This window comes from Canis lupus, chromosome 4, assembly GCF_003254725.2.
Source record: "Canis lupus dingo isolate Sandy chromosome 4, ASM325472v2, whole genome shotgun sequence".
Taxonomy (NCBI): domain Eukaryota; kingdom Metazoa; phylum Chordata; class Mammalia; order Carnivora; family Canidae; genus Canis; species Canis lupus.
In genome coordinates this window covers 18,291,404-18,318,719 of record NC_064246.1, presented here as the reverse complement: position 1 = coordinate 18,318,719, position 27,316 = coordinate 18,291,404, and the positions used below count along the sequence as shown (strand labels likewise).

At 34.4% G+C, this 27,316-nt stretch overlaps 1 protein-coding gene and 1 long non-coding RNA gene across 9 annotated transcripts in view; one reads left to right on the top strand and one right to left on the bottom strand.

Annotated features, from left to right (window-relative positions):
• CTNNA3 (catenin alpha 3) overlaps positions 1-27,316 on the top strand; it is a 1,671,697-nt gene that overhangs the window by 1,077,074 nt on the left and 567,307 nt on the right. The window lies entirely within an intron of this gene.
• On the bottom strand, positions 3,968-27,316 carry LOC112651869 (uncharacterized). Of its 2 annotated transcripts, none has more exons than XR_004815193.2 (3): positions 27,070-27,316; positions 22,676-22,800; positions 3,968-4,264 (listed from the first exon to the last, which is right to left on the bottom strand). It is a non-coding gene; the product is annotated as an uncharacterized LOC112651869 (long non-coding RNA). The 2 variants fall into 2 exon arrangements; XR_003131117.3 differs by lacking the exon at positions 27,070-27,316 and adding an exon at positions 26,167-27,056.

Here is a 27,316-nt window from a genome sequence, read left to right as displayed (position 1 = left end):
AGTTTTACATAGGCCATCATCATTCATTAACCTTGACAATTTTTGACCCAGTGGGGGGAAAAAAAAATAGGAAATGGCAAGGAAGAAAAAAATTGCAAAGCAAAAGGCTGGTAAATCTGAGAAACATACTGGATATTCTCCATTTGCTTTTCTGCATCCCTTCTCTCCCATCCTGCAGACCTATGAAAGCATTAGCAGGACTCCTTTTCCTTCTGGCTTCTGGTTGGACAAGGCCAATGGGAGGCAGTGATAGGAGATTGGAGAATGGGAGAAAAGTGAGGTCTGGGCTTTGTTTCCTAGCTTCATCCTCACAGAACTACAGTTTATTAGAGGCTGTGTTACTTTCCAAGGTCACAGTTCCTGCAGGAGCTTTGCTATACATACAATTCTCTCTGGACGTCAGTTACCTCTCCTCTTTATTCCTTCAGGCCGTAGAGATAGGAAGCAAATATTTCCTCTACTGCTAGCCTTTGTGGACTCACCTGCCATGTTGATGTCCCTTACCTCTGCTCCATGGCTGTTAATTGTCCTGTCATCAGTCTGTCTTTGGTCACTGTTTCTGAGTGTTCCATCTGTTCCTGTTAGTGTCTGATTGATACAAGTAGAAGAGTGCAAAAAAGGAAGGCCAGGCTGCAGCCAGCCTTGTTGGCTTTAAGCTCTGCTTTGCTGCTTCCTAGCTATGTGACCTCAGGCAAATCTCTTATTCTTCCAGGAGTACAATTTCCTCAACTGTGCAATGAAGGGCAGTTGAACCAGATTCCAAGTTCTAAAAATTCTATGTTCTGTATTCAACTCAAGGTGTAGAAATGGTCACCCTTATGATATGTCATTAATAAATTCTTCAGTCACTTCCCGAGGGGTGAGAAAAGCAACCATAGTTGAATTAATGCCAGCACTTAGTAATATTGTCTGTGAACTTAGGGGACATAATTCATACATTGAAATTGCTATATTTGGATATTTCTCCAATGTTTTCTCCTTTTGCACACAAATGTTATCAAAATAAAGACATATTCCTTGTCAGTTCTATTGAAAGGACTTGGTAGACAGTCAGGTTAGTCTCTGGTTCTTTTTTTTTTTTTTTAAGATTTTTATTCATCCATTCTTGAAAGACACACACATAGAGAGAGAGGCAGAGACCCAGGCAGAGGGAGAAGCAGGCTTTATGCAGGGAGCCCAACGTGAGTCTCAATCCCTGGCCTCCAGAATCATGCCCCAGGCTGAAGGCAGGTGCTAAACCGCTGAGCCACCTGGGCTGCCCTTAGTCTGTTGTTCTAAGTGAAGCATTCTCAGCCACCACTTCACTCAGGCACTAGTTTGGATATGAAAGATGATTTTTCAGGTCCCTGTTCCAAATTTGTTTGGAAAGAATGTTTATAAAACATTATTTTTCAGACTAATAATTATTTGCTGTTTTATAGGGTCCTCTTTACAACCTGCCTCCCCTTGATTTCCTAGCTGCAATGTAGATGCAAAGTATGAATGTTTGGAGAATCCCTATATTTTAGTACAACCATTTCAATGGATGATGCCGCATTGTGTCCGTTACATTTTCAGGGCCCAGATTGCTTGATCAGTGGAGAAAATGAAAATTTCAGTCTTGTAACCTGGAGAACTGCTGTGGTGGGGCCCCAAGTCTTTAAGCCAGAAACCCAAATGATTAACTGAGATGGATAAAAGCCAGTTCAGAGAGAGGAGAGCAAAATTAAATATGGTCAAGCGGCAGTAACCTAAAAGAGGGATGCTAGAAAATAGTATCTCAGTGAAATGCCAGGATAGTGAATTTGTGTAGAGTACATACCTTTGCATTAAGGAAATGCTTACATCACTTCAATTGTTTTCAGGAGTCATTCTCAAAATTCCCTTTCACTCAGGGTACTATTTTACTCTGATGTCAGGTAATGGAGTATAGACCTTTGGAGCTCTTGGTTTCTGGAGAATGCATAATACACATTAACATCATCTCTTCTGTGTTTCTCAGCAGGACTCCATGCTATCTACTCTATTGGTAGTGTTTCTTGTCTGTGTACCTCAAATGCCAAGTTCCCTTTAGAGGATTAAACAATGGCATTGAGTGATATTGAAAAATGAATCTTAGGCTTAAAAAGTTACCAAGGCTTGCTTGTCCTATTTATCTATCTATGACTCAGCAGAGAGATACTGCAGAAATCTACGTTGCAATTGTAGTTTAAAGTTATTTGCTAACATCCATTTTCAGTGATAGTTTCTAGAGGTTTTACTTCAATTCACTGTTTTGGAAAGAAATTTGCTTGGTTTCTCTTTTAACTTTTTTTTTTTTTTTTTGGATGATGACTAACACTCCTACTCAAGATTCACAGAAATCTGATAACAGTTGCCTCTGGATAAAGCATGTCTGGGACTAAGAGACATGTATGAGAAGGAGATTCACTTTTTACTGTATACACTTTTTTCATCCACATTTTTGTACCATATTTTACTGTTTCAAAAACATTTTCATGCAATCCCAATATGAAATAAATACTCCCATTCAATTTATGAGAAGTGCTTTTGGATTTGATTTTGACCTGTTTGACTATTTAAGATATGATGATTTCAATTCTGTAAGCTAAGCTGCTGATGAATCTGAGTACATATTTGTTATGTTCTTGTTGAAAAGAACAGATCCCTTTCTTTATTTCAGTTTTGTATTCGTTGACAGGATCTAAGGCACCAGTGATAATCATCATAGACTCCTCCCTTGTCACTCCCTAACCAGTCACCAAATCCTAATGATTTGAGTATGTCACTCATGTCCATTTCCTTTTCTCCAAGTCCAATCACTGTTCTAGTTTGGGACCTCATTATCTCTTAGTGAGAATACTGAAACTTTGCTTAACTGGTCTTCTTGCCCCCAGGCCCTGACTCTCAACAACACTGCAACAAAATTCAGTTCCCATTGCCCACAGAACAGTGTTCATTAATCCTTTGCATCCTGGCTCCTACCTACAGTCTCATCGTTGTGATTTCTCTCAACATTTATTCATTTGACTTTTTTTTTCTTTCAAGTGTCTGATAATATGTTAGATGTTCTTTTAGGACAATACCAGATGGAGTTCTTTTCCTTGTAATGTTTACTGTCCGCTGGGGGAAGGGACATATAATCAAATCATACAAATGTTGATTCAAAAACAAAGATCAGTTCTATGAGAACAAGTTGCTCAGAGCTAGTAAAGCATATACCTGAGGGACCTGACCTAGTCTTGGGGCTTAGAAAAAGTTTCTTGAGTTGAGTTTCTGTTGCTGCAACAGGCAACCTGCCATCCTTGAACCAGCTGCAAGTTTCCCATGGCTTTTGCCCCAGGCTTTCCCTATTTCATTTGTTGTTTGGTTTTCTGTTTAATTATCTTCCCTTTTTCTTTTACTTTATGGAGTATTCATTGTTCAAGATTCAATTCGAATGTTACTTCTGAGGACAATCTTCCCTAACCTTACTTATGGCTCCCGTTCTTGAACCCCATGGCTTAGAAGAATTGCTAGCTCTCGTCTCTCAGTTTACACATAATTTTATATGGATTAGTTATTGTTTGGCTTCTATCTCACTGTTAAACATACATTTGACTATATTTTTCTCTCCATCTCCTGTTGTATTCTCAGAATCCTCTGTGTTCTCAGAACCTAAAATGACACTCAGAACAGTGAGAACTTAGTGTATTCACTGGATCAAGTAATATCTAATAGCATGTAGAATAATTGTTTTACAAGGGCTATCACTTTCTCGGCTTTAGATTATAAATACTTAAGGTTATCTCTTTTTATAATGGCATTTATACAAGAAATTCTCATTGTAAGGAAGTGAAATGTTTCAATTATTGTTTTATGACCTAGTAGTTTGACACTTGGGATATCAAAGAGAGAGGAGGGAGAATGTATTTGATTCTCGGATGTGCATAGAAAAGGCGGAATTGTCTTATAGAAATAGTCAAGGATACATGGGTTCTAATGCTAATTATAACTCTTACTAGCTTTATTATTTGAGCTACTGTTTTCATGTAAGAGCAACTTAATTCTCTCACCTGAAAAAAAAATTTTCCCTTGCTTTTTCATTACGAGAATTGAATGAGTAACATATAAATAACCTGGCTCAAATAATGCAAGTTCATTATTACATGATATCTCTCCTCCCTGTCCTTCCCTCTTCTCTTAGATCCATCACATTTACACTTCAGGCAACTTTGTCAGGATGAGTGCAGGGTTGCACTCATAGGCAGGTTGGAGGATGAGAGGTTCTATGCTTTCCAGGCTCCTGAAAAATCGGAAAGAGGAAACTTCATCATTCACATCATGACATCCCCTCAGCCACTCACCTACTCACTTAACAAAAGTTGACCTAGCACTCTTTACATGTCAACTAGTAGTCAGGCAGTTGAACAGTCAAACCCTAAGGATATTATTACTTTCCATTTCCAGAGGGGCTTGGATTAGCTATAGGGAAGACAATCAGATTTTGAATAAAGAGTCCCATAAGTGGGAATGGGGAAGTATATGGCTTCTGCAGCCCAGCTGACTCCTGGATGACACCAGGCCATCTCCTGCATTCTGGTCATTGTACACCTGCTGGTTGTGGGAGCTGATTAATAAGGACCTTTCTCACTTTTTAACCCTGAGCTAGTACAAGCCTTGAAGCTCTGGAAGCTTAAACATAACAGACAACTTTCAGCAAAGTCTCTGAAGACAGAGGGGTGATTACCTGCAGCCCTTATTATCTATGTGGGTAAATGGTGTCAATTCTTCCTATGAGGGAGAGTACAAAAGAACTAGCAACATTATTATGTAATTAGGTCTTTACAAGATCTTCCCCCCTCCCCCCCCAATGCAACAATTTTTCTTTCCTCATCTTTATAAATGAATTGCAAAATGACAGCATATTTTCAGCACAGAAAACTAAATCAGGATTTGGAATGCCTGTATTCATAGAGAAAAATAAATCTTTGATAAGAAGAATTACTTTTAATTCTTCTATAATTTGCAAAATAAAGAAGATGTGGTTATTTAATTTGATTTGCTCTTTTGTGTTTGTAAAACTGTGCTCTAAAAGCAGCTGTGCTGCCTAATACATTTATGGCTGATGTAGAAGGCTGGGATGTTTATTAATAATAGAGATTTGGAAGAAAAGAGTGGTAGTTATTATATGCTGAGTTATTTAATATAATTATGAACTTTGCAGTTATAAAGCTCCTGTAATCTACAGAACACAAGGGGAGGTTGAGTGTTCTGAGGTCACCTGCTGTGTTCTATTTGCAGTGACAGTTCTATACCAGAACATAAAAAGCAAAAGCAACTGATGATGATGAAACCATCCTCTCTTAAAACGTGTATATATAGATCAAGCTTGTGTTACCTATTTTCAAGAAAAGTTACCATTTTATTTTTTGGGAAATGCAGTAAAAATCCTCATTCATAGGAGTTATAAGCTAGAACTAACATGAAATGTAACTGAATATGAAAGATGAGTTTATTGAAAAAATAATGTAAAGATATTTTCAGTGAGACACTATAAGCTTCTTAGGAGAATAAAATAACTTTTTTTATATTTGAAAGTATATTTGATAAAATAATAATTATAGCTTTAGAATATTTATAATCAGTAAACTAAAAAAGGTAGCCTGAAATAATCTCTCTTCAGTAAATATTCATATAATGCAATGATAACAACACAAATAAGACTGAGCATCTTTAATGTTCCAACCAATGGGCAGAGCTGTTATATACCTGATATTATTTCATATAGTCTTAAATATTGTGAAGTAATTGAGTGTAGTAAAATAGTAATTGAGTATTTTTTTATAGTTATCCTTTAAAATATTCTTCAAATGATTCTATTATTGACTGAGAAGAGTAAGGGATAAAGAGGGCTTAACTATTTCTTAAAGAAGGTGAGAATGTGCAGGGAAGGTTACACTGGATTTGGAGTTAGATCCCAGCTGGGCTATTTACTTCCTTGAGTGAACTACAACCAGTTATTTAACCTAGCTCAGCCCAGTTTCTTCTCTTTAAAATGAAGATAATAGTATCTGCATCATAAGGTTGTAGTAAGGATTAAAAAAAATGTGTATAAAAACAATTTGCAAATTACCTGATATATAATAGCAATGCTCTGAGGGTTTAGCTAAAGTTCTCTTTGATCAGTGACATTTCAATAAAATCAACCTTAGTTTACTTTCCAAGACCAATATTGTGACCACACTAATATGTATATATGTGTATTTTATATTATTTTAAATTAAAAACAAGTTACAAAATTCCAGGCAATATGTTTTCATGGTGATTTCTGACTCCAAATTCTGGGCTTTATTATGCTTATTATGACAGTCTGTGTCATTTTTACACCAGTACCATAATGCTTTGCTTACATAGTTTTGTAATATACTTTGAAATCATGGAGTGTGACACCTACAGTTTTGGTCTTTCCCAAGATTTTTTTGTCTTTTTGGGACATTTTGTGGTTTCATACCAGATTTAGGGTTATTTTTTTTCTTTCTATTTCTGTGAAAAATTCCATTGGGATTTTGAAAAGGACTGTGTTAAATCTATGGATGGCTTTCAGGTTCTGTTGATTGAGCTCTTGCCCTCAAATTTTATCTCCTCCCTGTTCATAACCATCCTATATATGGTACTTAATTCCTTATCTTTGATCTCCCCCTCCCTCCATAAACATAATCACAAGATATGTAGTCAATCTGACTAAAGATTTTCGGTAATACAGAACAATGCAAACCACACAGGAATATACAGAATATAGGGTAATGCAAACAACTAAAAATTGAATGTGCAAAATACCTATTATAAATCTTACAGCCACTGCAACACTGAAAATTTCTCAAAAGTCTGTTTTTAGTAGAAATTTCAAAGACCTACAACATTTTTGTGTGTTTCTTTTTAGTCCCTATACCTACCTAGGTCAACAGAATCTCCTTGCTTCCTGTTCTGGAAGCTTCCTCTACTTAGACTTCTCCCTTACACCTTCCCTAGTATGCAACTTCACCCAACTCAATCCTCTGCATAATCTGACACTCCTATTTGTGCCTGGTTATATCCATCTCTTTCAGCTACTTTATAAAAAAGAGAGTTTTACGTAACATTTTCTTTCTATTATCAGTATATATTCCTTTTCCCTTAGAAGACAAGAGTGACTACAGTCCATTTTATTTTATTTATTCTATAAAGAAGGTATTATGAAAATCTATTCTTTTTTATATTTTTTATTTTTTTTTAAATTTTTTTTGAAAATCTATTCTAATTCCCCATCAGATCTTTGATATGATAGAGCCTTTTTTCCCTCTTAACCCTAGTTATAATGCATTGCTGAGGTTTTATAGGAGAGATGTAAAGAATAAGCCTTTCAATTCAAAAGTCTGAGTTGACAACTTGGTCTACCATGCAGTAGCCAAGTGATGTTGGGATAGTTTATTCTATTTGAGTAAAATGTGGTAAATAATAATCTCTTATAACAGGTCTTTCTTCTGATGGTTAACTAAAGGCATTATATATAAAGCTTGGATACAGAGACTCCTGGGTGGTTCAGCAGTTGAACGTCTGCCTTTGGCTCAGGGCGTGATCCCAGACTCTGGGATCCTACATTGGGTTTCGTGCATGGAGCCTGCTTCTCCCTCTGCCTATGTCTCTGACTCTCTCTCTTTGTCTCTCATGAATAAATAAATAAAATATATTTTTTAAAAAACTTGGATACAGTGCCTGGCACATTGTAAATATTTAACAATAATTGTTAGATATAACATAAATCCACTAATATAATGTGTCTAGTATATATGGACCTCTGTCTTGCTCCCTTAGTCCATTCACACATTGTGGTAAAATGAAAGGAGAGATTTAAAAAAATGAAGATGAACACTGATAGCTTTCAAGATTCTAACCACCTTGATTTTAGAAAAAAGTCCTGTAAAACTGTTTACTTTATAACTTGTTAAAGTTTAATTTAAAATCATATCTCTATGACATTTTTTTCTTCTTGAGTTTAAATATATTTGTAAATAGTCATCCCAATATCATGACTAAACACATAAAGTTCTTATTAAAATAACAAATTTATAAAATGAAATGGATTTAGCTTTACAAATAGCCTAGGACATGAAGCTATTCACTTAAAAAGAATAAAATGTGAAAAATCATAGTACTAAAGCAGTGTGCTCCTATTTGTGTGCTGTAATCCCTTTTGCAGTAACCATGCATTGCAAAAATATAGAGACAATTTTCTTATCTTTTTTAGTTTTGAGGTCAGTGTAATAATAGAAAACTACTTATTGTACATATATTATGTGTTAAGTGTTTTGCAGGAAATTGAGATGACAGTCATTATATGAGATAAGTTATTGTTTCACAGATAAGAAAACTGAGGCTCAAAAAGTAAGGAAATTTGTTTAAGTCTCCATCTTAAAATTTGAAACCAGAGCAGCTTGACTCTAAAACCTAAAATCTTGCCATCATGCTATGTTAAGATGGACCATAGAAAGGGAGTTTTCGGGATCCCTGGGTGGCGCAGCGGTTTGGCGCCTGCCTTTGGCCCAGGGCGCGATCCTGGAGACCCGGGATCGAATCCCACGTCGGGCTCCCGGTGCATGGAGCCTGCTTCTCCCTCTGCCTGTGTCTCTGCCTCTCTCTCTCTCTCTCTGTGACTATCATAAAATAAAAAAATAAAAATTAAAAAAAAAAAAGAAAGGGAGTTTTCATTATGATATCTTCAGTAAAAAGTCGAAATAGTCCCGTTTGTTGAGTTTAAATTTTTAAAGATGTGAAAAAACACATTATGACTTCTTTTCCTGTAACATTTTCTAAAAATTCTCTGTGTAAGTCACAAAATCCTTCCTCCCTCTCTTCTTCCTGCAAGTCTTTATTTTGTGCCTTCTATGTGTCAAGCACTGGATTAGTCACTATGATACAATGGTTAATAAAGTGAGAAATTATGATGTAGAAATAGAGACAGATATTATCCAAATATCATTCATTCCAATGAAAGTAAAATTGAGGGACACATGAGTGGTTCAGTGGTTGGAGCATCTATCTGTCTTTGGTTCAGATTGTGATCCTGGGGTCCTGAGATCAAGTACTACATTGGGCTCCCTGCAGAGTCTGCTTCTTCCTCTGCCTATGTATCGCCTCTGTGTGTGTGTGTGTCTTTCATGAATAAATAAATGAAATTCTTAAAAAAAAGAAAAAAAAAAGAAAGTCAAATTGAGTAAGAGAAGCAGTAAAAATGAAGTGCTACATTGTATTACAGAAGCTTAAAACCTGGGGTAGAGGTACGATTTTGATATTCAGAGACAGTAGAAGAGGATCATTAGTTGTTTAAGTTGTGGTCTAAAGATTGAATGCATGGTACTCAGGTAAATGACGAAAGAACATTCATACAGAAAGATGAGAATGTGTAAAGGTCCCAAGATTCAAGATGGGAATGCATTTTGGCACAAGAAACTAAAAGAAAGTCAACATAGCAGATTGAGTTCTCCAGAAAGCAGAATCTGAAGTGCTGATTACAGTCTAGGATATTTATTAGGAAGTGCCTTTGGGATTAACACCCAGGAAGGGGATGGAAAAGAAGCAGAATGAGGCAGCAAGAGAATCCAAGCTGACCCTATGGGAACTATAGAACTTTAATGGCCCATCAGAAGATGTGTCAGGCCAAGATGGCCAGATCTTAGAACCCCTACTTCCATAGTCATTGGATGTAGACTGTTCGGGAAAGGGTGCCATCTTATGTAAGGAGGTATTTTTCAGCCAAGGAGGTGATCGATCAGTCCCTGACAGGACTGACAGGTGAACTGATTTTATAAACATCCCAATGAGTTTTTCTTTGCAAGAGGCTCTAGATACAGCATGATTATATTTATCACAGGCATTATGGTTAAAACCCATAGAGTGAGGTTTCTCAATCTCAGTACTTTTGACATTTTGGATGACTACTTTGTCTTCCTCTTTGTGAGAGAGTTTTTTGTGCATTGTAAGATGTTTAATAGCATCCGTGGCCTCTATTACTAGATGCAAATAGCAAATCTCTCCCACCCACCCAAATGTGACAATAATTAAAAAAAAAAAAAAGGAAGGAAGGAAGAAAGAAAGAAATGAAAAGAAAAAAAAATGTCTCCAGACACTGTCAAATGTCTTGTGGGAAAAGTCACATTTTCCCCTCATTGAAGAAAAACATGTAGAATGAGGTTGGAGAGGTAGGTAAAAATCAGATCATGCATGGCCTTATATGCCAAATCAAGGATTTTTGTTCTTATACTAAGAATCAATGAAAGCCAATGAAGTGTTTCTAAGAAAGGGGGTTAAGAAGACCTGACTTGTGTTGAAAATATCAATATGACTCAGAGCAGAGAATAGATTGGAGAAGGTCAGAATATATGTAAGGAAAACAGTTTGGGGGGAGGCTATTTGAACAAGTAATACTAGATGTTTATAGGTAGGAAGGATCTGGTAAAAATGCAAAACTGAGCATAGGCTGGAGAGATATTTGGGCTGGATATAAGGAGTCGGAAGGAAAAGGAGCTATCAAAGGTGTATCCCCAGTTTTGCCTTGCATAAATGGGTAGAGAATAGTGTCATTCACTGATGTATGGAACACAGAAAGAAAAACAGATGTGGAAGATGAAGATCATACTGTTTTTGAGTGACTTTTCTAAAATTTAAGTTGGGATATCATTCGAGAACATTTGGACATGAATCTAGAGTTCAGAAGAGATGCTGAAAGAGAAATGTTTTAGTGAGATTTTAAAAGATAATCATTAAAAGTATGGATGTGAAATTGAATTAGAAACTTTCCCTACCTTCAAAGAAGTTGCAGTTATAACAAGTAACTTTCCCATTGCGGTTTAAATTCCTTTTCAGATTCTTGCTAACAGGTTTGCCATAAATATTGATGAAGTTGCCAGATATTTTAAATATTAATCCATTAATAGAATTACAACACAAAGCACAGGGCATGCACTTGCATATACACAGCCACACTCACACCTATACACACACATACCACACACATATGTTGTAAAAAGTTAAAAAAATGAGCCTAGTAAGATCAGTGAATTTGGGTCTTTATTTCTATATAGAAATGTATATAATACATGATACTGAATTATTATCATAAGGTAGAAGTATTAGCTGAATCGTTCACCCAGAATTTTGCAAGCCACTAGTGAATCTTGGAAAAGTGTCAAAGATTTCCAATACCTAATATGCCTCTTTAAGCAGTAAAGCAGTTTCTTCTTCCCTTTCTCCAAAAGAAAATTATAATATGAACAAAATCCTGGCAAGAGTAGGAAAGAAAGACAGTTAAATTAAAAACATAACTCATACAACAAAGTGGAAGTGCTCTAGCTTTTTATAAAGGATTGGAGTTGGCAGACAGAAAGCAGCTGCTACAAGTATAACTGAAGGCTTCATGTGTGAGCAGAACATGGGAGGTCAAGGCCAGAAACCTAGTGCTCTGGCCAAATGTACACAAGCTTTATCCAAATGATAGCATTTGCTTACCCATATCCCAGGGTTCCCTAGTGCTTATTTTCTCATTTTACACCTATTCTCTGCTCTCTGGCAGTCTGTAGTGTTTCTGACAATGTCACTCTCAAGGCTAAGGAGTACAGTTGGCTTTGAAGGTTATAACCATTTTACTTTTGATAAATACACTGGAAATACTTGAACAGACTCAGCCACTAGCCAATTGTTAACAGCTACTAAGTCTTTCTCCAGGGTGTTCTGAATGGAGTACATTTACGAATCAAATAAAACCAACTCAAAATTAGTAATAGGAAAAAAGTAAAGTAAAAGAATATTTTTAAATAATAATCTGATAATCAGGATATTCTAAAGATGAATGTTTTATAAAGAAGAAAGACTAAGAATATTTCATTCATCATCAGGAAAAGGAGTAACTCAACAATTTTGGAAGCAAAGGAAAGAGATAAATATAGGAACTACAGTTGTGGCAGCACGTTTCTGTAAGTGAACTGCCAGAAATAACTACCTGTCTATCACTTCACGTAGACATTAGTATCAATCAGATGGCATGTGGAGAGACACAAAAACCCCACTGTTGCAGAAAATACACTCATCATTCTATGTCTTTACCATCATTTTAACAAACCCTCACTGTGATGTATGCTTCATGTATTCATGATGTATTTATGACCAGAGATTGAACACAGTATATACCAATTTTTGTGTCCTCATCATATCATATCTTGGATAGCTAATGAGGGACACTACTATTTTAATCTTTGTGAATAATGTCTGAAAGGTAGATAATGATAGTTTATTCAAAAGAGCCACTTAATCATAAAATCTATTGGGCCCTGATTATGATGCTTTTATATTTCAGAGAACTTGTGAAAAACCGATCTGCTGAAAATAATGATGCATGTTGTTTTCTCACATTTTGTAGCATGCACACCCCTCTCCCATATGCACACACAACGTGCATGTTGTTCATTCCAAGGAAAAACAGAAAATGCATCTTCTTTCAGAAACTTAGCTCTGAATTGAGCAAATCATAAAAGCAATACTTAGTAGATACTTAGTTGGAATAAAAGATATGACCATAAAAATGAAAAATTATAAAGTATCGTGTTCATCATTTCAAATGTTAAAGCATCTTGATTAAATAATTGGTATATTTAATATTAAATGCACCTAGAAAATGGGATAGGAGGTGTTTGATTTGGCTGATGGCAGACTAGGCTAGGTAATTTGGATGAAACTTCTCACTGAAGACAACTGAAATAGCTGGACAAAATACTGTTTAAAATATCTTCTTAAAGGCATCAAAGAGCTAAAAAATGGGGGTGGGGTGGGGGGATGAACGAGGCTAAGATCTAGGTGAAAATGGAAATCCAGAGAAATGATCTAGTCATTCTGATGATTTTTGACATGGGATAGTGTTATCACATAAAACACAGGATGCCCAGTTACATTTGGATTTCAGATAAAGGGATTTTTTTTAAGTGTAAGTATCTCTTAGATATTCCTTGGTGCATACTCACACACGAAAAAGCTTTTGATGTTTATCTGAAGTGTAAATATAACCAGGAATTCCATGTGTTTTATTTTCCAAGAATGGCAACTCTAGTCTAGGTGTGTCTGCAGTTCTGGAAGAGGTAGCTAAGAAGCTGAGCAGATTTTTTTTTTTTTACAAAAATTCAAGAATATGAAACAAAGTTCAGGGTAAGGAATTATCAGAGGGAGGAAAACATCATCTCTTTTGGTCTGGGACCTTGAAAAACTATATATAGGAATAAGAGTGAAACAAAGTTAAACCAACCTCAACATAAACTGGAGCCTATTTTCAAGTCATTTGAGTGGCCAAACAAACCTCAAATCTTGAGACTGAAGTAAGGCAGTCCTGGACTGGTAATACCCCAGATGCCATGAAACTTCTTCAGATGGAATCATCATCATGGGTCTCCCAATTATTTATACAACTGTTATTTAAACAAAATGTTCAACACATAATCTAGGAATCAAGAATGCCACTAGAGTAAAAGTATATGAACAAGAAATAGCAAGAGAAAAACTAAACAAAGATGTACAAACACAAGGATGCCAGAAGGAAAAAAGCAAGGAGACTAGAAGGAAGGAAGAAAAGAGCCCATGCTTTTTATGTAAATAGGATAAAAACCAAGATGGCATACAAGGATGATAATTTACAGAATGTGGCATACCACATAAAAAAAAAATAGAAATTCTAGAAGTGGAAAAAAATAGCTGAAATTATGAACTCAGGGAAAGAGTTAAATAGCACATTACATACAGGTAAACAGGACTAAAGTAATAGCTGTTAACAGCAGAATGGTAATAATCTAGCATACTTACCACTAGAATCTCAGGAGAAGGGAAAGAATATTGAAAACCACTTTAGCTGAGAATTATCCAAAACTGGATAATTCAGGGTAAGGATAGTTCCTTACTCTGAACTTTGTTTCATATTCTTGAGTTTCTGTAAAAAAAATCTGCTCAGCTTCTTAGCTGCCTCTTCCAGAACTGCAGACACACCTAGACTAGAGTTGCCATTCTTGGAAAATAAAACACATGGAATTCCTGGTTATATTTACATTTCAGATAAACATCAAAAACTTTTTAGTGTGTGAGTATGCACCAAGGAATATCTAAGAGATACTTAAACTTAAAAAAAAAAAAAAATCCCTTTATCTGAAATCCAAATGTAACTGGGCATCCTGTGTTTTATGTGATAACACTATCCCATGTCAAAACTCAATAATTCAAAAAAATTAAAGATTAATAAGTATATTTTGATCTAGATATCTGTGCACTTATGTGTCCTCAAATACACAAATTAAAATTTATAAAATTATTAAGAAAAATAGAAAAATTTCCAAACATACTATGAATTTTAACTTATCTCTCTCAGTAATTGATAGACTACATGGCTAAAAAATTAGCAAGGATAGAGATTTGAACTCTACAATTTTAAAAGCCTCGCCTAATGGAACATTTGTAGAACCCTGTAACTAACAAATTCCAAAGATACATTGTACTCTATTTGAGCACACTCAAAATAGGTAACATACAAAGACTCTATATTCTTGAACATAATGTGAGTCTCAAAATTTTCAAAGGTTTGAAATTAGACTGTATAGGTTATCTGCTTGCAATGAGATTATCTAGCAATCACTAACAGAAATATGACAAATTCAATATATTTCAGTACCCTGAAGAATTATTTTTAAATAAACATGGCTCAAAGAATAAGTCACAATGGAAATTAGAAAAAAATTAGAAGCAAATAGGAATGAAAAATTTCCAATTCATAGAAAAATGATAGAAAAGTAATATGTAAGCATCAATCTAAGAAGTTGAAAAACCGCAAAAGAAACTTATTTGCAATGGGAAATAATAAAAAGCATAAAGTATAAAAATATGAAATTAATAAATCTAAATTTTTCTTAAAGACTGATAAAATTGATAAGCCCTAATGAAACTGATTGAGAATAAAAGAATTTGGGGGCAGCCTGGGTGGCTGAGTGGTTTAGCGCCGACTTCGGCCCAGGGCGTGATCCTGGAGACCTGGGATCGAGTCCCATGTTGGGTTCCCTGCATGGAGCCTGCTTCTCCCTCTGCCTGTGTCTCTGCCTCACTCTCTCTGTGTCTCTCATGAATAAATAAATAAAATCTTTAAAAAATATATAAAAAAATAATAGAATTCAGAAATCACCAGTGTGTCAGGAACATCAAAGAGGCATAATTATAGGGCTTAAAGACTGAAAATATAATAAAAGAATATTATGAGCAATTTCTCACAGATAAATTTGAAAGTTTAGATAATGTGAACATATTTGAGGAAAATACAGCTCATGAAAGCTGACACAAGAAGCAGCTAAAAATATGAAAAGTCCTGTAAGTATAAACAAAATTGAATCTACAATTAACAAACCTTTGTACTACGAAAACTCTGGGCTAAGATGGTTTCACTGGTGATTTATTTCAAATATTTAAGAACTACAGTCTGAATGTTATACAAATTCCACCAAAAATTAGCACAAGAGGGAAGAATCAACTTGTTCTATGATGACCAAAAAAAGGAGTCATTTCAAAATGAAAAATTCTAGGCCAATCCCTGAAATGAACATATATGTAAAAATGCTAGACAAATTATAAACTATTTGGGTTTAGATATCATAAAAAATAGCATTATCAGTTTTGTCATGGTAGTATAAATTCACTATGGCCCACACTTCTCATAGATCACAACTAAAGTCCTTGAAAAAAATACAAAAACAACTCCCTGACCTTAATTTGAAAAGTAAACAAAATCAGGCTGCTTACAGAAACCTCGATGAATCTCACAAGTGTAAAATTGAGTAAGGAAGCCAGACATAGAATTTTTTGTTTTCATAAATTCTAGAAACAGATACAACTAATGCATATTTATGAGGTTAAATCATAAAGAAAAATAAGAATGTAGGGATGTGTAAGTCATGCCAATATTCTCTTTTTCAACTTGGGTTTTGGTTGTGATTTTAAAGCTATACATTGAAGTTTATGTATTTTTTATTTTGTCTTATTTTAATATATAAAAGGCATAAAGGAAGAAAAGAAAATATCCTACCTATTCATTTGTATTATTTTACCTCAATATTACAATTCATATCTAGATGCATTTTGCTAAGTCACTGAGAGAGGTCTATACCATAGTATGATTAATTATAGGAACAACAGTCCTTATCATTTATGCTTTCTAACTAGAAGGTAATGCCTTTCAACATAAATCTTTCCCCATACAAGTAGAAGGGCAATAGAATACTGCTCGTTTATTTGGCCTTAGACAAATTTAAAATAATGAAAAGTACACTATATCTATATCTATATCTCTATATACATATATATACACTCTATATACACTATATATATATATACACTCTATGTGAAAGGAAGTTCTTAATATTGTTTAACAATACAGCTTGAAATATATTAAACTTTCTTCTAATGGCTTCATGTTTATTTATTAGACTGTGGACTTCAAAAAAAGCAAAATAATATACAATTTTCTTACAGATACATATTGAAGGTTGACTTCATTTTTTTCAGGTGATAACTTATTCAATCATGTGACATGGTCATGTTAAGTTTAGTGCATTTAGCATTCAAAAGATTTATCAGTTTAAATCTAGAATATATTACTAAAAATAAGGCAGGACTTTTAAAATAACATTTTCTACAAAAGCAATCCTAATTTACATTTATTAAAAGGCTCCTCTTTTTTTTAAGTTACATATTCACAAAGACATTGAAATACAAAATGGAACACAGTGATGTTTGCAGTCTCAGCAGCTCAAAGTTTGCTTGTATGGTTATCTTTTCCCACACCGTTGAGATAGAATCTCCTCAGATTTAGAAAATGTTCAACATTAAGACTTCAGTTAAGATCTTCTGTGTATATAAGAGAACAGATTTTATAGGTTATGGCTGCATGGTACAAAAAGGGAAGGGGAAATTTACCAGGAGGCTGGTCATTCACTGGGAAGCTGGCCATCCTGTATCTGTCATAGTTAACACATTAAAATATTTAATACCAAAGGGACATTATAGCTGATGAAACCTTGGGTCACTTTTCTGTGTCAAGTAAATCCTAAAATACCATTAAGTCTTCTGCATTAACTTGTTTCAAGGGCTGAAGCAGTAAATAAAATTACTGATGGAGTTGGCAAATAGAATGGGTTGTCCATTAAGCTCAAAGTAGATAGAATAAAGTTAAAATGCTGAAGAACAAATCGATATCTTAAAAGGGTTTAGCTAAACTCTAAATAGGGATAATTCAGAAATTTTCATGAATTCCCCTATTTCACCATGAGCAATAGAAGAAACTTTTAAAATCAGCTCATAATTGTGAATCAGATGTTACACACTACTCAGAGCTTTCCTCATAATTAAAATGAACATGAGAGATAAACAGAGATGCTGAAAGGAAATACTTGAATAGCTCTAATAGAGCTTCATTTCTCTCATCTTTAAAATGTAATTCATGTTTTATTTAAACAAACAAAAATAAATTTAAAAATAGAAATCTCTTATAATTCCTCTACCAGAAGTTATAGTCATACTTTAAGGTACAACCTTTTAGATTATTCAGTGAAAAATAGCTATCTCTATATGTAAAAATAAATTATATCACACTCATATTTTTAACATATTCTTTCATTTCAAATGCTTTGAATTCTTTTGCATATTATTCAAACTTGTTCTGTGACATAATTTTTCATAGCTGCATAATATTTTATTAAAGACTGCCTTGTAATTTACTTAACCAATCTCAATTCTGGTCATTTATGATGTTCCATTTATTATATACCACTGTGGTATCTTTAAGTTAAACTTCAATGTACATCTGTGATTATTTCATTAGAATGCATTTCTAAGAGTGAATTTTTATTTAAAGTCTGCAGATTAAAATTTTTTAAATATGCATTGCAAAATCTCTCCACACATAGAAATAGGAACTTCTTAAATGAGTCTTTAGCACCCATTTGATAATATACATCTCTGAAATGTAAAGTTAGAATCCACTGAATAGTGGGAGAGGAATGAAGACATCTCTCCCCTAGGGTGAATACATACTTTATAACCTAACAGTCACTCCATGAAAAAAAAAAAAAAAATCTGCACTTTCAGAATGTAAAGACCATTCTCAAGTCTTAATATCACAGAATGCTTATTATGTGTTATGGAGGGAAGTTTGGATGACTCTGTAGAACATTTTGCCTAACAATGTTTTAAGATCTTTTCATGGTTTAATAAAAGATTGAGTGATAGATCCATTCATTATGGGAAGATTTTTATAATATTCAGAAGTAGCTTCAGTGAAGGGAACAAATTTAAGGCTAATCAAGATTTTATAGAAAAAATTATTGGGGTTCTACTACACTAATATTTTTGCAAATCTAGTAATAGAAGTACATAATGAAAGCACCAAGGAGATGCCAAATTAATGTGATTAAATTTGAGGAAGTATTTACAGTTCTGGGAGATTGAGGAGAAATGAAAGAAATCAGATTCTTTTGCTATAATTACAATGTTGATTTAATAGGAAATAATTGGAGCCACTCCTATGATGATGAGATTTAGGCAGGGATTAAAATAACAAAGAGCCTGAGTGTCCCTGTAGATTCTCTGCTGAAATCACTGTATTGGTTTTTAACAAATAAGTTTCAAATGTTGATAATTATTCAGGTTTGCTTGATACTTTGCCCTTAGCAAGGTGAGGCAGTTGAATTCCTGAAGGAAGGTCATTTTGCCAGTATCAAGGATTTGTCAATCGGGTGTAACTTGTAAGGAAATTTATTTATTTTTTATTTTGCCTTTGTTCCCCACATCAATAGCAAGCACATGGAGCAGGTCTCTTGATCAGGGATAAGTGGTCCACTCATTTGTATCTCAGTTTCTTCTTATCTTAAAGATGACCATCTCACTTTATGGAATTTGATCCCATCTAAACTATAAACTGCGAAAATGACTTTCATGTATAACCAATAACTTGTATTTTAAGTGAAACCATTTCAAACATATCAGCCATTCGGTCATTTTGTTATGATGCTATTATTGACAGAGAAATTTGATTTTATTGGCACAAGTACCTCATATTTAAGTTTTCTATATAAATGTCCTGTCATCCTAAAGAGATGCTACATTCTGGTTCAGGGATCATGGCTTGTATTTTTATCCTCAGTGTTTAAAACAGTAGGGATTTAATACCCATTTCTGTTATTGGTATTTGTGATGATAGTGTGGTGTGTATGTGTGTGTGTGCATTATAATAAATAAAAACAAATGAAAAGTAGCTTTCTAAGATGGAGAGAAAATGGGTTAACCCATTTTCTAAGTTAGTAAGGCAGGGAAGAAAATGTTTATTAAAAATTAGCCAGGAGGGCAGCCCCCGTGGCACAGCGGTTTAGTGCCACCTTTAGCCTGGCGTGTGAGCCTGGAGACCCAGGATCAATTCTCACGTCGGGTTCCCTGCATGGAGCCTGCTTCTCCCTCTGCCTCTCTCTCTCTCTTTGTGTCTCTACGAATAAATAAATAAAATCTTAAAAAAAAATTAACCAGGAACTATTTTACGTATTTCACCTATGAAATTTTAACCTTTTAGATTAGTGTTTTAAAATTTAGTGTGCCTTCAAATAACCTGGAGATATTGTTAAAACGCAGATTTTGATTCAGTAGTTCTGGGATGGGACCTGAGATTCTGCAGGTCTAAAGTTCCAGATAATGCTGAAGGTTCTAGTCAGCCTATGGCACTTTGAGCAGTAAGGTTTTACACAACTCTATGAGGTAATATAATAATGATGACAGCATCTATGATGAGAACCACAGTAGCTGAACGTATATCATTTTATTGGAACAAAAGTTCTGCAAGATTGGTAAGATAGATCTAGTAAGCAAACAAAAATAAGTTAGGTTGAAGAATAATAAAAAAATAAAGCCGTATCAGAAAGGGAGACATAACATAAAGACTGCTAACTCTGGGAAACGAACTAGGGGTGGTAAAAGGGCAGGAGGGCGGGGGGTGGGAGTGATTGGGTGATGGGCACTGGGGGTTATTCTGTATATTGGTAAATTGAACACCAATAAAAAAAAGATATTAAAATAAATAAATAAATAAATAAAATGAAAAAAAAATAAATAAAGCCAGGGAAGAAAACTCACCGTATTGAAAATAGGTTAAGCCTGATTGACCGTCTCTCTACAACATGCTTCTTTCCTACTCAGCTAAACTCTAGCGAGGATGAGTATTACTTACATTAAGACAATAATATGACAGAAGACATTTATCTTTTCTTTAAATCCACAGCACCTCCTATCAACAAGATGATTAAAATCTGCAGTTTAATTCATGCTTTCAGTGGTTAGTCTATACAGTGCCATATGCAAGTGATCTTTGATAATTATTTGAAAAGTTCATCAGTTAAGTCTTAAATGCCTGATTAAGTAGTCATGTGTCTGCTCTAGAAGCACTCAAGCTCGAGCTTGGGTCCAAGTCCCTGCTCCGCTGTGTCGGGTATACTTGGACTCAAGCTCGAGCTTGTAAATAAACCCTCGTGTGTTTGCATCGGTGTTGGCTCCTTGGTGGTTTCTCAGATTCGCAATCTTGGGCACAACAGCTGAACTGCTAGAAGAACAAGCTGTCTCCTTTTGGTTATATTGGTTGCAACATTGCCCCCTGAGAACATTGACCCGTCTTGCTGATTTTAATAACCTCATTCTTAAAGCACTGTGAAAAGGGAAACAAATGGGGCCACGGAAGTTTGCCTTGAGTATCTCTCACATAAACATAAGTAAACTACAAAAAGTCTGTATTTTAATGGAGGATTTTCCAGAGTTAATGTTTATGAAACCATTGTATAGACTGAATTCTGCATCATCACCTATCTTGTATTTTTTTTTTTGTTTATGTGCTTTAAATTTTTATTTACATTCCAGTTAGTTAACGAATAGCATAATACTGGTTTTTAGGAGTAGAATTTAGTGACTCATCACCTACATATAACACCCATTGCTCATCACAGCAAGTGCCCTCCTTAATACTGTCACCCATCTAGTCCATCCCCACCCACCTTCCCTCCAGTAACCCTCAGTTTGTTATCTATAGTTGAGTCTCTTATGCTTTGCTTCTTTCTCTTTTTCCTTCCCATATGTTCATCTGTTTTGTTTCACAAATTCCGCATATGAGTGAGATCATATGGTTTTTTTTTTCTCTGACTGGCTTATTTTGCTTAGTATAATACTCTCTAGCTCCATCCATGTCATTGCAAATAGCAAGATTTCATTCTTTTTTAAGGGCTGAGTATTATTCCATTATGCCTATATCTTTATCTATCTATTTCTATATCTATCTATTCCATTTGAAATAAACAGGTAGTACAGATATAGACATAATGGAATATATATTATCCATTCATTAGTTGATGGATATTTGGGCTTTTTCCATAGTTTGACCTATCTTGTCTTTGCATTCAAGAATATTAAACCTTGAATATAGGTGAACTCCATGCCCTCTGACATAAAGATGTGGTCTGGTCTTTGTTACTGTGACCCCAATCCTATTCTTCCTTACTGTTGTTGATCATTAGTTTTCTATGATTTAAGTCAATGTAATTGCTACATTTTCTTATATGTTACACACTTGTTTTTGTAACTATTGGTCAAACAGAAAAAACTACTAATATTATTTGGAAAGTGAAAATGATTTCTCTAAAAGAAGAATCTGCCACATATAAATGAATTTCAAGTAAGTCTTTTTCTTGGGGGGGGGGGGAGTGTAAAAATTGTGTCCAACATAAAATTGTGTGCTTCTAATTTAATCTTGAACTTTTGCAATTTACAATTTTGCTTTCCCCAAACCATAATCTGTATCCTTTATTTCCATCATGGAAATTAATGGAACTACCACTAATTAACTCAAGCCAGAGACTTGGGAACTATCCTTGACTCCTTAATTCTCATCCCTCACATTCAACTGGTCATAGTTCTGTGAATTTTGCATGTTAATGATCCCTTGAATCTTGCTTTCACTGCAGCTAAAGCCTCAGCTGGCTATGAAGAAACAGACCACTTCTTCACATCCCTCATCACGGGGACTGTAAATGAGGTTAGAGAATCTAAGGAAGCGTAGTGTCTTTTATGTCAGAAAACCCAGTCATCCTGGAAATTATGCTTGGCCTGCATGATGGAGAGCATCCAGTTCTTCCTAATCCATTACGTAAAATGACATTAGCTCTTCAAATAGACTGTGCCAGCTGCTAAAAGCCATTGTTGGTTTGTCACCTATATTTCCCCAGAGAGAATTTTCTCCTGTTCATAACTTTGTGTCCTACTACTCAATCTAATTTACATAGTCCAACTCCCAGGAAGCAGTAGTACTTTATTCTTGGGTTCTATACATAGCCCAGTATATTCAAGTTTGTAATTAAAAACTATAACCTTATTTATCTTTTACTATGCATGTTATGGCCAAAGCTTGCTGAGCACAAAATAACACTTTAGAATTAAGAATTTTTAGATCTGCATTCAACAAAGAGGGGCTATTTTCCAGTATACAGTATCAGTTATATCTTCCTAAGGTAGTATCTATTAATGAATTTATTTGTAACTGAGAATCAAGATTGTTTGTTTGTTTATTTTCCTTAAGAAGTATACTCACAAAGAGAGTTCTCCTGAATGTAGGCCATTGCTTCTTCAATATCTAATTATTACAATAAGTAGTGCATCATTGTGGTACTTTGCACGCACCAGTGAATATGCTTCAGCAATTAAGGACTTTAGGTCCTAGAGAGTGAAATAAACATCCACAACTTTACGACTTATTGTGACGAAGAAGTAGTCTTCTCTAATGTAGTAGAAAATTTTAAACAGTAATGCTTACAATTATTTAATGGGGAAACATAGTTATTTTTCTTTCCATTTCCAGACTGAAAATGACATTCTCCTCAAAGGCTGACTATTAACAACTTAAAAGAAAATCTGGAAGGTTTTTTTTTTGTGTGTGTGTGTGTGTAATAATACCTCAAATTAGTATGGTTAATTTTGGTTTTAAATCATTCCCCAATGTAGTTGACTATTGAGTTCTAAGTAATTGTATAGGCTAGATGTTCTATTCCAAGTTTGACAGATGAAGGAAAAAGATACAAAGATTGAATTGACCGAATTATAGGCAAAGTTTCTAATTTGAAAAAGGCAACACTACTTCATTCTCAGAGGATTTTCTTTTTCTTTCTCTCTCTCTCTCTCTCTCTCTCTCTCTCTCTCTCGACAGAGTTCATAGTGAAGGGATTAAAGGGGAAAGGAGGGGAAACGAGTGGGAAATATCAGAGAGGGTGACAGAACATGAGAGACTCCTAACTCTGGGAAACAAACAAGGGGTGGTGGAGGGGAGGGTGGGTTGAGGGGACGCGGGGAATGGGCACTGAGGGGGGCACTTGACGGGATGAGCACTGGATGTTATACTATATGTTGGCAAATCAAACTCCAATAAAAAAATACAAAAAAAAAGAGAGAGAATTCGTATATTTTATATATATATATATATGTGTGTGTGTGTGTGTGTATATAATTTTATAAAATAAAATACTAGGTGAGAAAGTTTTAATATTTTTTCACTTTCCCATCTATATATTGGTAATTGAATAGATTATAAAACTCTCAAAAAAAGATTATAAAACTCTCTTTACTTATTCTATTTGTGGTAAAATTGGTACAGTATTTTAAAATTGGCTCTTCAGCTTGTATTCTTATTTTTCCTGTTCTGATCTATAGCTGACAAAGTCATATAATTAAGACCTGAAGACATAGGAAAATAACAAATATTTGATTGTGGTAATTCAGTGGGGAAACTGCCATATTTATTTTCACCTTTCTCTAATTCTAGTCCTGCAAGGACACTGGATATATAAAGTAGAGAAAGCTTTGTGATCCAGTCCATTAATAGATGATCCTCAGCTTGGAATAGCCCTTGAAAGATCTTAATATGAAGAAGAGATGGCCAATACTTTTCTGTTGAATACAAACCTTATCAGTTTTTTTCTGTGATTTTTTTTTTCTGTGATTCCAGTGTTTAGCTATAAATAAAACAGGATGGACATATTTTCATCATCCTAGGTACTGGTATAAGGGTTCCTTGTAGGGAGGTACTTGTTCACTTGGGAATTTTTTTTTTTTTTTTTTTTTTTGGAAAAGTTTTAATAAGGCCTGCTGGGTAGAAGGAAACTTACACTGGAATCCTAGTTATATTGGGAGGGGATTCTCCACATATGCTGGAGAAATAGCATTAAAACATTAAAATTCCTGCTTTGTGTGAAAATGAGAAGTGTGGATCAAAACTGTATCAAAAGAACTCAGTGTTCACTCTAATGAACATCCCATTACATAATGAGATAAGTACTTGACGAAAAGAAATATTATTTTATGAATATATCATCAAGGAAACTGATAGATTTGATAGAGCTTCTCTGAGGAAGTGATGTTTGATATGAGCTCTATTAGATGAATTAGAATTACCTGGAGGAATATAAGCAAGGAAGAAGAGTAGAAAGTTAGAGGGACAATGGCAATTGTTGCTAGAGGGATAAACAAGTCTCAAGTATTTCAGGGCTTTATCCTTTTTAAATTATCCTAAGAGAAAAAGGGAGCTAGGAGCTTCATGAGACTTATGATTTGTAGTTATCAGTTTGCAGAGGGAGTGGCTGGGAGTAGGGTTAAAGCTACTTCAAATGTCCCATTCGGAGATGATGGTAGCAGCTGACACAGCATCCTAAAAATCAAAGTACTAGGTCACAGAGGTTCAGGAAATTTCTCTTCTAGGGACCTCTCAGAGGAAGAAAGAATGAGAATAAAGCAATAGGAAACGGAGAAAGTTATATGTGACTAGTTCAATTCATTTTATACCTTATACCCTATATACATATCTTCTTTATACATTTTGAAAGTTTAGGGAAAATATTGCTCCTTTGATCTGGATTTTCTATACTCATTAGCCTTTATTAAATATTTTTGCATGGATTTTCTCCCTTAAAACCACTAAAATAAAATGTTTTCTGAATCTGTCCTAATATTTTCTACCTTAGATAAATAGAAGGTACACCGCAAATATTTTTTGAAAATTAAAAAAGGTAATTCCCCTAATGTTATAAGAACTCTAGTTAATGGTTTTAGAAAAAAAAAAAAAAACAAAAAAACACAAGTTGAATCTTGAGGAATTTCAACTATATGGCGGAAATATCTAATTCCAAACATTCAGAATTGCCAATATGTACTCTCCCCCCTTTTTAACTTTAGCCAATCTCTTATTATAAAACGCATTTTGGCAATTAATGACTAGCTTGCATTTTACCTTTATGTTTACATGGAACTGGATGTTGCAGTAGAAGGAACTTTGTAATGTTATATTTTTATAAAATTCATTTTAAAAAGGAGGGTTATTAATTTGGCAAAGACATCAAATTAATTTTTAATTTCTGCACTTGAACTCTTTGGAAGATAGATATTTCTCCTACTCCAAATTCTAAACTTATTAAATCCCTGAGCAGCAGATTATAAGGATCCAAAAATCCCTTGCCTCTGCTTTTTCATCATTGGAATGAAAGTAGTTTCCATTACCTGAAGTTTTATTTTTTATTTTTTATTTTTTACCTGAAGTTTTAATATACATTATTGGTTTGAGAATTTTTTTTAAGGCAAATTTTCTCTTATTTCAGTTTTATGTTGTAAAAATGCAGTGTTTCTGTAGATTTTTTCCTTAAATTCATATTTATTTAGCCAAGGAACATTTTTATAATTAAGACATCAAATGATTGTTGAGTATATCAGAATCTCATATTCTGTGTGTTATGTGTGTTTGTGTATATAGTGTTTAAATTCTCGATGTACTCTTTGTATTTTTTTGTCCCAAACTCTCTGCATGGAAACAAACATTCATAAAATGTTTAACTCGGTACTAGGTATTAGTTTTTTCATTTAGTTAATTATATTGTACTAACAACCTTTGTAATAAGCATTTTGTAACCATTACAGGTAAGGAAACTAAAGCTCAAAGAGTAAGCAATTTGTCTAAAATCACATAAAATAATAAGTGATGGAATTGGGTAAAATGTGAGATCTAATCCTAAATTCCATTTTCCTTTGTCTACAAAACCTTACCTTACTGGTGATCTTGATTTGATAGGTTGTTCTGTCTTAATAATTAGTGTAGAAGAGAGGGAAATAAATTGTTTGACTTTCATGTCAAAATGATTGCCTTTTATAGACTTTCTGGTAAGTATTGTTTTTCTTGTTTATTGCATTTTACATGACCTAAAGAGTCCTAGGTTGCATTTTTCACTATTTTCCCTAGCAGTATGGATTAAGACTTAGAAAAGCTAATACTATAATATGTAAAGGAAATGTACATCTTTCTTTCAAAACAAGCCATGTATTCCTAGAAATCAGCTAGTCCCCACCTGATAAAAATTACTGAGGGACATGATGCAACTTGAATCTAAGCATAAGTAAGAAAGCAAAAGCCATCTCTTTGAAATTAGAACTATCAGAAGACAGTGAAAAAGACAGCAGTAGACAGTGAAAAATGAAAGGATAATCATGATTTAAAAAAACTAAATGATGAAGAATTAAGAGGGTAGACATGAAAAATCCAAAGGTCATGGGTGGGTAGGCTTCTACTGCCTTATCTAAATAGAAAACTCTTGAATACCCAGCCTCCCTGAATAGTTAGTGCCATCCTTAGATATGTATAGAGAAGCAAAAGGAGATGGACAAACTGCAATAACTCTAGTTAGATTCAGGACTCGGAGAATCTATTAATTGTAGTGTTATATAAAGTAAGTTGATTTCCTTAATGAATAAATGCTAAGTCTTTAATATATGCTAAAAAATAAAAAGTAGCATATTTCAGGTTTTTTTGTGTATCCAAAGGCAAGTTAAAACCTCATGAGACTTTTTAGTGTTAGTAATCCTATCATGCAGGGATCATCCCTTCATAGAGTAAGGAGATTACAACAATTGGGAGACTGAAGGTGAATGCAGTCTAATAAATTGTCTGCAAACCTGTAGGAGTCCAGGATGAGTTATGTGTTCTCACCACACCCTTTCCCCAGCCTCACAATGCTAGCATTCAACATAAACAGGTAACTATGGAGATCCATGATGACAAATATTGCATAGCTTACTTAAAATGCAAGAAGAGTATCCTGTAAGTGAAATATAATATGAGAGAAGACATAAAAGAAAAAGTTATCAAAACTAAGGAAATAGGGGGAAACCAGCACAGAAAGTAGGAAACAAATGGTAGTAG